Source organism: Salvia hispanica, chromosome 2 (genome assembly GCF_029641045.1).
Source record: "Salvia hispanica isolate PSC_SH4W2 chromosome 2, Shi_PSC_v1, whole genome shotgun sequence".
Lineage (NCBI taxonomy): Eukaryota > Viridiplantae > Streptophyta > Magnoliopsida > Lamiales > Lamiaceae > Salvia > Salvia hispanica.
The window spans coordinates 40,751,107-40,762,711 of record NC_142693.1 but is presented as its reverse complement, the minus strand read 5'-3'; the positions used below and the strand labels follow the sequence as shown (position 1 = coordinate 40,762,711).

General features: G+C 39.6%; 1 non-coding gene across 1 annotated transcript; it reads right to left on the bottom strand.

Moving 5' to 3' along the window:
* Positions 1–10,851: 10,851 nt before the first annotated feature.
* Positions 10,852–10,958, bottom strand: LOC125202907 (small nucleolar RNA snoR100). The gene has a single exon (XR_007173237.1). It is a non-coding gene; the product is annotated as a small nucleolar RNA snoR100 (small nucleolar RNA).
* Between the last annotated feature and the right edge of the window lie 647 nt (positions 10,959–11,605).

Here is an 11,605-nt window from a genome sequence, read left to right as displayed (position 1 = left end):
AGTAGAATTAGTCTTGGGTATGTAAGCGTACGGTGGCTGGAAGCATTTTTTTTTTTTTAAGCTACTGTTTTTTTATTTTGTTTGCATGTGTTTGCTTGGAACAGTAAATTGATTGGAATGAGTTTGGCTTTCTTTATGAAGGATAAAATGAGCATACACGTAGGATGCATGCATTTTTTTTAAAATTAGTAAATTATTTTGCAAAGTCTGATTTTTGCATATCATGTTATTTCGAAAAGGGTGAAATTGTGCACGTTGTTGAGGTTGGGACAGAAAGTTTGTGGAGGAGCTAAGCTTTGAGGTGGGCTTTCGTTTTAAACAAGGACTAATCTTCGTGAAGAAGGACCGCAAGATTCTACATCTCAACGTGCAGAAACCGCTTCACAAGAGGCGGAGGAAGAGGAGGCGGTACACGAACGGCCGGAGGGTGACGGACCGACGAATGACGAAACCATGGTGGAGACAGAAAGGCAAGAAAATGAGAACCCTAATCATGAAGGTAGGGAAGTTTGTGAGGGGGAAACCCCTGTTTTAGATGAAGTTGTGGAGGGGGCAACCCCGATAGTGGAACGTGAAGGGGAAACCCCGGAAAAGCTGTTGGAAGAAGCAGATCTACTTACGACTGGAGTACCGGAGCCCGAGGGAGGGCTGAAATTGATTGTGGACCTGGTGGGTGACCAGGATGAAGATGAACCTAAGATAGATGAGAGGGCAGAAAGGAGGCACACCAGGAGGAGTCTCCTCGATGAAGTCGATGACTTGGTTCCTGATGCTGCAGAGGCAGAGGAGCGCCGCCTGGCCAAGGAAAGGGCGAGGAAAGGAAAGGCGGCGGCGACCTCATCTACCCGGTTTAGGAAAGCTCCCTCCGTCAAGGAGGTCGAGGAGACCCTTTCCCCTATAACCGAGGAACCCTCTGTCGAGGAACAAGATGAGCCCATCCCTGAGCCCATCTATGACTCTGAAGAAGTTGAAGAGGAGCCTATTCCAGGACGTCCGGAAGTCTGGCTAACTAAAGAGTTGTTAGAGGAGATGAGGCAGTTCGACGACCAAAAGAGGATCGCAGTGTACAAGGAAAGATGTAGCGCTGGGAAGATGGCCAAATCTGGGAAGCAGTATAGCTCAAGGGAGCTTAAAAGGATTGCATGTGACAAGGAATTTCGCGCTTGTATCTATTCGATAGGATTTGAGTGGTTATTACAGCACAGCCAGGAGAGGGTGCCCGTGGATCTAGCAAGGGAGTTTTTCTCCACCTTTCGTTTGAAGAACACCACTGATCTCGACGCGGATTCTATAACGTTCAGGCTTTTTAATGAAGAATATGAGATGAGCATTCGGGAATGGTCTCTGCGGATGGGGTTGTTTACCCAAGCCGAGGATGAAGAGGGGGCGTGGAATGCTAGGATGGTTGGAGTGCCGAAGAACACGCCCGGTTTCAAGGTGCAAACGGCATGGGAACTGATCACGCACCCCAAGGCGGGAACGTTTAAGTCCAGCTACTCCAAAGCCTCCCACATTGAAGACCGAATTCTCCGCTTTGCTCAGACGTTTGTCAGTTACAACTTGATGGGTACCGCTAATTCAGCTCTCACAACTACCGACCTCTACTTCACATGGTGCATGGCGAAAGGCGTGAAGGTACACCTAGGCTATTGGCTGGCTCAGGCATGCCACCAAATGACGAGCAACCCTGCGCGTCATATGTATACCTGCCACCTCCTTGGCGCCTATCTCCAACGAAACATAGAGATGAAGATTGCCAAGGCCGCTCCATTGGTAGTCATGTGCGAACCCCCGGAAGTGTTCAGTGTTGATTATTTTTTCAACAAGGGGTTGCTGCAGACTCACGGCACCAAGACTCTCTTCTACTCGTTGAGAGATAAGGTGAAAGCAGAGCCTGAGGAAGCCGAGGAAGCCATGCCAAGTGAAGAGATTGAAGAGCTACGCAAGGAAGTCCAGAATGTGAAGAAGGAAATGCAGTCAATGAGGAGGGAAATGATAAAGGAACTTGGTGGGATCAGAAAGGAATTGAATGGAAATCGGGAGGAAGTGAAGACCCTGAGGGGCAACATTGCAGATTTGGCGGTGAAGTGCGCCAAACAAAATGAGCGAATGACTGAAGCGGTGGAGCTTTCAATGAAAATGTTGAAGTGGATGCAGCAGACGCTCCCCTTGACCCAGTCGAAGGCAACTCCTGGGTCCAGCAGTGAAGTCAAGCAGCCCATTCAGAGCAGTCCTGAATGGGCTGCTTGACTTCACTCCTGGGTCCAGCAGTGAAGTCAAGCAGCCCATTCAGAGCAGTCCCTCCGTAAGGCAACCGCAGCAATCGCTCAAGCAGTTGATCTCCCCGCCCGTTCACAAACAAGTTCCAGCCCCATCTAAATCAAAGTCTATAGTGAGGAAGCTAGTACTAGAACAAGCAGCACAGGAGGAGGAAGAGCTGGAGCAGCCAGCAAAGAAGAAAGTAAGAATGACCCGACCCGGAATCCCACCCCAGTCTGGCTCTCGAGGGAGCCAGCCCCAGAAGTGAATCACCATTCCATGACCAAGTAACTTTTAATTTTCATTCTTTTAGTTTTTTTTTATTTTATTTTTGTTATCTATGTGTGTTTTATAATTGTTTGTGTCTTATCCCACTTAGCCCACTGCATGGTCTAAGTGTGAGAAGTTTGTATTTTCCGTTTTATTGTGCTTTTCTCACACTTAGCCCAATGCTTGGTCTAAGTGTGAGAAGTTTGTATTTTCCGTTTTATTGTGCTTTTCTCACGCTTAGCCCAATGCTTGGTCTAAGTGTGAGAAGTTTGTATTTTCTGTTTTGTTGTGATTTTTCTCCCACTTAGCCCAATGCTTGGTCTAAGTGTGAGAAGTTTCTATTTTTGTAACCTGTTTTGTTGCTTTGCATTGATCTCTCTGTTTCCCCCCTTCGCGACGATGGCTTGGGGACAAGCTTGAGTGAAGTGGGAGGGGGAGAGGAGTCAATGCATTATTTTGTCTGCATGTTAAGAGTCTGTAAGTCTAAGTTTTGTCGCATGAGCCAGTGAATATAATACGGCATGATTCCCTTAGTGAGAGTAATTGAAAGTAGGAGGCATTCCAACTTAGAAGCTTTTTCCTTTAATAAGCCAAGTCAATTTGAGTGAAGTGAGAACGATGGAGGATGCCCTTGCTTACTTAGTTGTGAAGCCCTACTATAATAGTGAGTTATAAGCTTTAAATAACTTCGAGCTAACACATGTTTAAGGGTCACCACTGAATGCTTAGGGAAAAGAGTTGTGAAGGAGAAAAAAAATGGGAAATTGGGTTATGAAGGTATAAGCTGGACGAAGTCCAGGGTAAGGTATTATAAGCTGGACGAAGTCTAGAAGAGAGAAAAAGGAAAAAAGAAAAAAATATATGTAAAAGGAGAAGAAAAAAAATATATAAAAAAAAAAGGAGGAATAAGCTGGACGAAGTCCAGAGGGAAGTTGTCTAGAAGGCAGGAATGATAATAGCCTGACCCAGGAAAAGGAGGAACTCTCATAACCCGACGCTTCAGTGGTGTAGCATTAACTTAAGAGAGAATCGATCCTAACATCCCTGGTGAGGAATGAGTGATCGAGTGAATCCAACAATCGGGTAAGTAAAAGGCTATCTTGACAAGCTGGCAGATTGGCTAGGTAAAGGAAGGGAAAGGGCCTATTTGGAGGAGTGCAACCTATTGAATTGACCTTAATCTTGTGGGGACGGATGCCTAAAAGTTGAAGCTAGCTCATGTATATGTGTTTATGTGTTTGTATGTTTTTTTCTTAAACTTTTTAAGTTTTTAATTAGGTCTAGGAGTCTGTCTAGAGTCCAAGGAGTCAGTCAGGAGATAACCTTGCTTGAAATTCGCCTTATTCTTTTCTTGTCTTTATACTTGAGGACAAGTATGGTTTAAGTGTGAGCAGTTTGATAAGGCTAATTTCATGCATCGGTTATATGGTGAAAAGCGTTACAATTTGCTTGGTCTAACATGTTTCCTAAGCCAGGTGTGTGATAAAATCGCTAGATCGAGGGAATGCTGAAGGAAACGGTCTAGTAAAGGAATGAAGTGAAGTGAGCAAAATTCAAAGGAAAAGAAGGCGTGACGGAGGGAGTCAGTAGCTGAGGGCAACAAAGTCTATCTATACCTCGCTGGGCCCCACTCCAACGCCTATAAATAGAAGAGTATGCAACGCACAAATCAACACTTTTTTTACTCTCTTTTAGCTCACACACATAACACACACTTGGGAATGGGAGATCTGGGGTAGTTCGGGTTACGAAAGGGTTCATTTCTTTAGAAAGTCTCAGTTGCAACACCGTCCGCGTGTGGACGAAGATACAATCTCTTTTAATTTCAGTTGTTTTGCACTTTTGCGGTCGAACTTCACTTTCGGGAGTCGACTTGGCTGTTGATGTTACTTGTTATCTTTTCGCTTCTGTTGGTTTGCGTTTAGTTGTGATATTTCAGGTTGATTTACGTAGATCTTGCTGCTGAGAGTTTATTTTAACAAGTTTTATGTCGATCTCTGTTTTATTTTGAGGTTGTGGTACTCGATCTGGGAATTTGGTGATAGATCTGTGGTTTGTTGATTTATTGGAGGTTGTTGTTTGAATCTGAAGTGATGAAGTGTTTCTGTTGGTTGGAATTTGTGTCGGACGCTTGGATCCGGAGTGGATTTAGCGTCTGAGGTTGGATCCGAAGTGAGAAAGGAAAATTGTTGGATGGATTTGAGTTTTCTACTTGTTTCCTGTTTTACTTCGTCTAGCATCTGTAGATCCGTTTAGTTCTTCGTTGTTATGCATCAATTTGATTTAGATTTAGTTTGCTCTGCTCTGATTTCGTTCATGTTGTTTTTCTTATGAGTTTTTACGCAATTTGGTTGAAGAAGATGATGTCGCTGTTAGTTAGTACCCGAGTTAGTTATTCTGCCAGCTTTTCGTCCGCACCCTGCTTTTTCAGTCATGGTCCCCACAGTCAGTTTGTTTCCTAGGTCTAGGTAATTAGAGTAGTTTTCTTAGATCTGGTAATTGAGCAGTTAATTTTATTTGCAACGTTCTCTTGTTATTTCACCTAAGTCTAGCTATTAGCGTAGTAGTTGTAAAATTCCCAAGTCAAGTTTAATTTGTTTTCCTCAACCCAAGAAAAAATGCATAGCAGCAGCCAACACCAAAAACAAGTCCAAATCCTTGAACATGATTATTACGCATCCTTCTCTGTGGGATCGATCTCTACTTCCCTATACTAGGTTTAGTAAAGTGGTTGAGGGTTTTTGAAAGAGTGCTCTGTGTGTCCGACGACCAGGATTTCCTATGACCAACGAGTTCCTAGACCGCGTGATCTAGTGGATTTGCTGGACCAAGGGAACCTGTTTATTTCCTTCTGTACACACCGCAACACACAGACACAAATCGTACTTTCAGTCCTAAATACTATTTTTATGTGAAAGGAGGTGAAAATTGTTTGTCTTGCCATGTTTTGTATTTGAATGAACCTATCTGAAGTGGCTATGCCATGTATGTTTAATCGAATTCGGGTCTCAGTAGGGCCGCAAACCCTGCTCGGACTAGTGTACACCCAGTAGATCGTGCGCTATCTCTTTGGAGTTGTCCGGTCTAATGACTTGGTTCGTGGCCACGTTCCTTGTCATGTATGTTCAGATATGGTGATGGTAATGTGGATGGAAAATGGTTGCAACCGAAATTTATGTGAAAATGCTTTTAGTGACTTGGGTTCTTTTCATTTAAAACCCCCAAGATCACTCGGTATGGCTTGACAAACTGATTTGACATGTGTCCACTGAGTGCATCAAGTACTCAGCCCTGCATATTTGTTTTCTAAATGTGCAGATTGAGCGGCGACGGACGGGGAGGATGTTGAGCAGAATTCATGGATTATTTATGGCTTGCTTAGTATCGTTGGATATGTCGTGTCTTCATACTCGGCATTTTCCGTGTCTTGAACGCTTCCGCAGTGTGTCTTTTCTTTAAAATTCTTTTAGCATTGAGAGTCAACCACTTTTCAAATTATTTACGTTCCGGTCTTTATTTCCTTAGGGTTGGTACTTTGTTGAAATGATAGTACTTTGTTTTTCTAAGTTTTCAGTTATTAAAATATTTTGGACCAATATGTTTGTTTCCCCTTTTCTTTCCCGCTTCTTAAACCCTCCCCTAGTCGCGATAAACCGTGTTTTCTATCCTTAGAAAATACGGGCATGACAAAAGATCCTGGGAATTAATATCCAGAGAGATAGAGGCTCTAAGAAATTGTGGCTACTTCAGACAGATTATGTTGAGAAGGTTCTGAAGAGGTTCAAGATGGACAATGTCAAAGCTGCCTCAACTCCTCTTTCACAGAGTTTCAAGTTATCAAAGGAGCAGACTCCTAAAACTAAACAAGAAGTACAGGAGATGGAGTCTATTCCTTATGCTAGTGTGGTTGGAAGCATAATGTACACTATGATCTGCACTAGGCCACACTTGGCCCATGCTATATCAGTTACTAGCAGGTACATGGCTGATCCTGGAAAGGAGCATTGGAATGCTCTTAAGTGGATTATGAGATATATGAAGTACACTAGTAACTGGTGAATTGTTTTCAAGGGCTGTGATAAGGTGAGTGAGGAGGTAGTAGTGGGCTACTGTGATGCTGATTATGCTACAAACTTGGACAATAGAAAGTCCCAAACTGGTTAGCTCTTTACCATGTTTGGAACTGTGATCAGTTGGAAGTCAGAGCTGCAAAGTGTTGTTGAATTGTCAACAACAGAAGTTGAATACATGGCTCTCACAGCAGCTGTGCAAGAGAGCTTTTGGATTCAAGGTGTGATTTCAGACTTTGGTTTTGATCAGAATACTATGGTGGTGCATTGTGACAGCAACTCAGCTATGTGTTTGGCTAAACAGCAATATTTTCATGAGAGAAGCAAACACATAGATGTCAGGCTACATTTTATTAGAGATGAAACTGAAAAGGGAAGTGAAGGTGGTCAAGATTGACACCTTTCACAATCCAGCAAATATACTTACAAAGTCTCTAGGGAGAGACAAGTTTGATCATTGCAAGGCTTTGATCAAGGTTTGCTGCAAAGGCTAAAGTGTGTACTCAGGTGGAGAATTGTTAGTATAGAGTCCACATTTCAGTCTCAGAATTAAAAGAAAAAGGGCAGAAGAAAAGAGAAAGAAGCAATCAAAAACTAGTCGTTAGAATTGGTTAGTTAGTTAGGAAATAGTCGTTGGAGGCTCAAGATTCTTGTTTCTTGATTCTGTTAGTTAGTGGCAGTTACCACAATTGTGTCAGCTATAAATAGCTCGATCTCTTGTATCTTGTAGAGTCAGAAATTAGTCAATAAAAGAGAATCCCTTTCTCCAAGAAATCCTCTCTTCTTTTTCATCATAATTTTGTGTGTGTTCTATGTGTGTGAGTGTTCATACTGTGAGTGTGTGAGACAATCAAAGAGAGTAAATCTTACTTGATGTGATAACAATATAATACTCACTTCGTCCATCCCAAAAAATATGCACTTTGGGTTCGACACGAGTTTTAATATAAAATTAGTTAAGTAAGAGAGAGGAAGAGAGAAAAAAAAATTAAAGTATTATTAGTGAAGAATGAGTCTCATCTCATTAGAGAGAAAAAAGTTTCCAAAATTAGAAAGTGCATATTCTTGTGGGACGAACTAAAAATGAAATAGTCATATTTTTGTGGTGCGGAGAGAGTATGTGTATTTTATGTACTTGACGTGAGAGTTATTTGTTTTAAATTTTAAATTTATTTAATTATTTATTTTTGTAAATGCATATGTTAGTTAGAAACGGTAAAGTAAGGAAAAGAATAATGTAGATAAGACTCTTTTCTACATTATTCTCTCACTTACTTTACAATTTCTCCACTTTAACTATTTATTATCATTTTTACAAAACGAGTGCAGAAACGTCAACGGGACTGCTAAAATGGAACGGAGGGAGTAATTTTTTTCTTAATTTTGGCTAATTCCATAACTTTGAAACTCAAATATAACATTTCGTTTTTCTCAATTTTCCTGTGATGGTTAAAATTGAAACTAAGGGCTCGGGTGATAGGTTGTAAAATTATTTTCATGACTTTGTAGATATGGGCTTTTCCCACTTTAATGGACAACTCTATAGGCTGTTTGGTACAGCCAATAAAAATTTTGCAGCCCATAGTGTGTTGTTTGGTTGAATCCACCAAGCCTTGAAAAGGTAGCTCAAATGACTAAACCATCCCTTGCCCCCTTGCCGTACAATTCTTATCACCGATCGATTTCTCATAGTTGAGAAGCAAATTACGTCAACAAAACTCCAAATTATAACAATTCGGCCAATTTGAAGAATCTACAATCTACCAATTGTCGAATTACAACAACAATTTGAGGAAACGAAATCAATTACGAATACCCATTAGATCGAAAGCTTGAATCGCAGAATTGGAACAAACCTATGGCGAAATTGAACTCCAATATGGCCACCGGTCGAAATTTGAGGAGAATACGAGGTGGGCGCCGTCAATGGGAGAAGCAGCACACTCCAAGATGGTGACTTACGAGAGCTGTGGCGTGAGGCAACAATTTGAGGAAACGAAATCAATTACCAACATCCAGTAGATCGAAAGCTTGAATCGAAGAATTCGAGCCAAGCTGTGGCGGAATTGAACACCAATATGGCCGCCGGTCGGAATTTGAAGAGAAAACAAGGTGGGCGCCATCAATGGGAGAAGCTGCACACGCCAAGATGGTGACCGGCGGGAGCTGTGGCGTGAGTCCGGCGAGGGTATAAACGGTCTAACACAGCGCTTTCAGCACATTGCTGATAACCTTGAAACTAATACATCACTTCCACCCTGACAGAGTTAACATGAATTGAGTGAAAATAGTAGATGAGGGTGTGAAACCTGGATGCAGTTTACTAGGTCGAAAGAATGGTTTCAAGACTATTAAACGGTGGAAACCCTTTTGCTACAGTGTTGTTTCAAGGGATTTCAGGGCTATCACCCGCATCCTAATATGATAAAATTTAAAATATGATACTGCAATAAAACCAAGTCATTTTTGATATATCATCATATTTTAACTAACACTCCAAATATAACGACATCGTTTTATCAAAAGACAATGTCGGATTTTTGTTTTATTATATTTGATTTTGTCATATTAGTTTTTATTTTGAGAGATGTAAGATTATCAAAATAAATTAAAAGTTACGATTTTATATTTCAATTTATGAAATTAATAAAAGTCAATATGATTTAAATAATAATTATCTATTAAATTTTTATCTCAAATTTAAATACAAAATTACATTAAAAATAATTTAAAGAACAATGCAAAGGGAGTTTCAATTATTTTTTAAAAATCAATTTTTAGTGTAATAGTGATTGTAGACTTACAAATCTAAATATAAAATGACTTTCTGAATTTGATCAATTTTTAGTTAAAGTAAATTATAACTAGAATTGATTACTCCCCATATAAGATCAACTATGATTAATTTATTAATATTACATAATTTGTCATAGTATTAGTTGAATACGTAAATTTTAATGAGCATTCAACTGAATGTAAGATTATGAAATTGTAATTAGTAAAATAAAAAATCTTATTTTAATGAATATGTCAATGCTAATGAATCGTTATTTAAATAAAAGCATTGTTCAATTATGGATTATTTATTGTTGCTTATGGATTATTTATTGTTGCTCTTGTTGAAGCTATATTTGAAAAGATTAAAGTTTGCAAAAGTGGGACAAAACGTCGCCTTCCGTGAACAATAGAATTAAAGCTTCTAGAGCATCCGCAATAGATTTAAAGCTTCTAGAGCATCCGCAATGGTGCTTAGGCCAGTCACTGGCCAGCAATAGACTAGTCATTCTCTCCCCTGCCACGTCAGCAACACTAAAAAATCCACCTGCCACGTCAGATTTAGGCCAGCCATAAGCTAGTCATAAGCCAGCCGTAATAAAAATAAATCAAAATATACTACATTTACAGAATTAAAATCACGATTAAATTACCGAATTAAATTTACGAGACATGTACGAGAAAATTCATTAATTTTATTTTTAAAAAAAAGCACATTAACTAAAAATAAAAAAAATTGCAAAATAAAAAAAATCCGAGCTTCCACACACAAGCCACCGCCCCACTCTACTCATTAATTTATTAAAAAAATACATTAAAAAATATTAGTATGTCTTGAATCCGTTATAGTTTGCCGCTAGCCGAACGGACCCGACGGTATGACATGTTTCTGTTTTAGGTCTTAATTTTGTATTGGGCTAGTTGTTGTTGTCCATCGCTAGATGTTGCTCTTGTACAGAAATTTAGAGATAGAGAAAATCGCATTTATATAATTTTTCAAAAATAAAAAAAAGAATAAAAAAAATTAAAAAAAAGAATTAAAAAAAAGAATTAAAAAAAATTAAAAAATAGCGCTGGCCGATCGGGCCGCCACAATGGCGGCTAGCCGATCGGCCAGCGACAAGCGATCGGCCAACCGACGCCGATCCGCTCGCCGATTTCGTCCTCGCTGATTGCAATGGTTCGGCTAGCCGATCGGCTAGCGCGACAAATCGGCTAGCCGGTCGCTAGCCAACAATTGCGGAGGCTCTTAATTGAAAATCCACCGTAGCAAATGAACTAAACTACGTCGTTTTCTGGGAACAGCAGCCCCTGCTTTGTTCCTACGGGGATCCACTCCCAGTATTATACTCTTTCATCGGCTTGAATCAATTTTGTTTAGTCTGGGAGTGTGGATGGGCTTGTGAATTAACAACAAATGAATATAAAGTTATCCCCTTCAGTGAATAATTATAAGAATAAGAACATAAATTTAAAAAAGTGTAGGTCTAAAACCAGGCCCCCAAGTCATGAAAAATCGGAGGGGGCAGACATGCCGACCTTGCAATATCGCTCTCTGTGCACATTACCATGCTTCCTTCAATTTTTTACATCCAGAGCATCGGCTTATTTGTACACACACACTATCTATTTCATAGGAAGAGATGGAAACTAAATTAAATTACAAAAACAGAAAACGATACAGAATATATTTCTATATCAAATTTTAAAGAAGAAGACCGAAATTGCGAAGAGATTCAGTTGAATCTGAAAATCAAATTAAAATTCAAAATCCGAAAAACGATGAAGGCTGCGTAGAGCTTGTTTATCTAAATATGAATATGAATGTGATGAGTCTTTGCGATTGGTATTTATAGGCGTGTGGATTAGCTAGGGTTTCAAGATCCATGGATTCATATTAGGCCTGCATTGGGCTGAATAACCTCTTCTAGGCCCGCCTAAGAAACACCGTACAATCGCATTGGACCTATATATAATATACTTATGTTGCTTAAGCAAAACAATCGAAAATTGAATATAAAATCATCAAATTGAAATTTAAAACTGGTTTAGATTTTTATATGTTTTTTCAGTTTGATTTGGTTTGAACTTTTAATTGTTTATTTCATGTTATTGCTAAAATATTTTAAAAAGTTATTAATTAGTATGGTTTGTTCACATGAATTTATTTTAATTTTTATTTATATTTAAAATAAATGATTACATTTATAAAATACAGTAATAAATAAAAT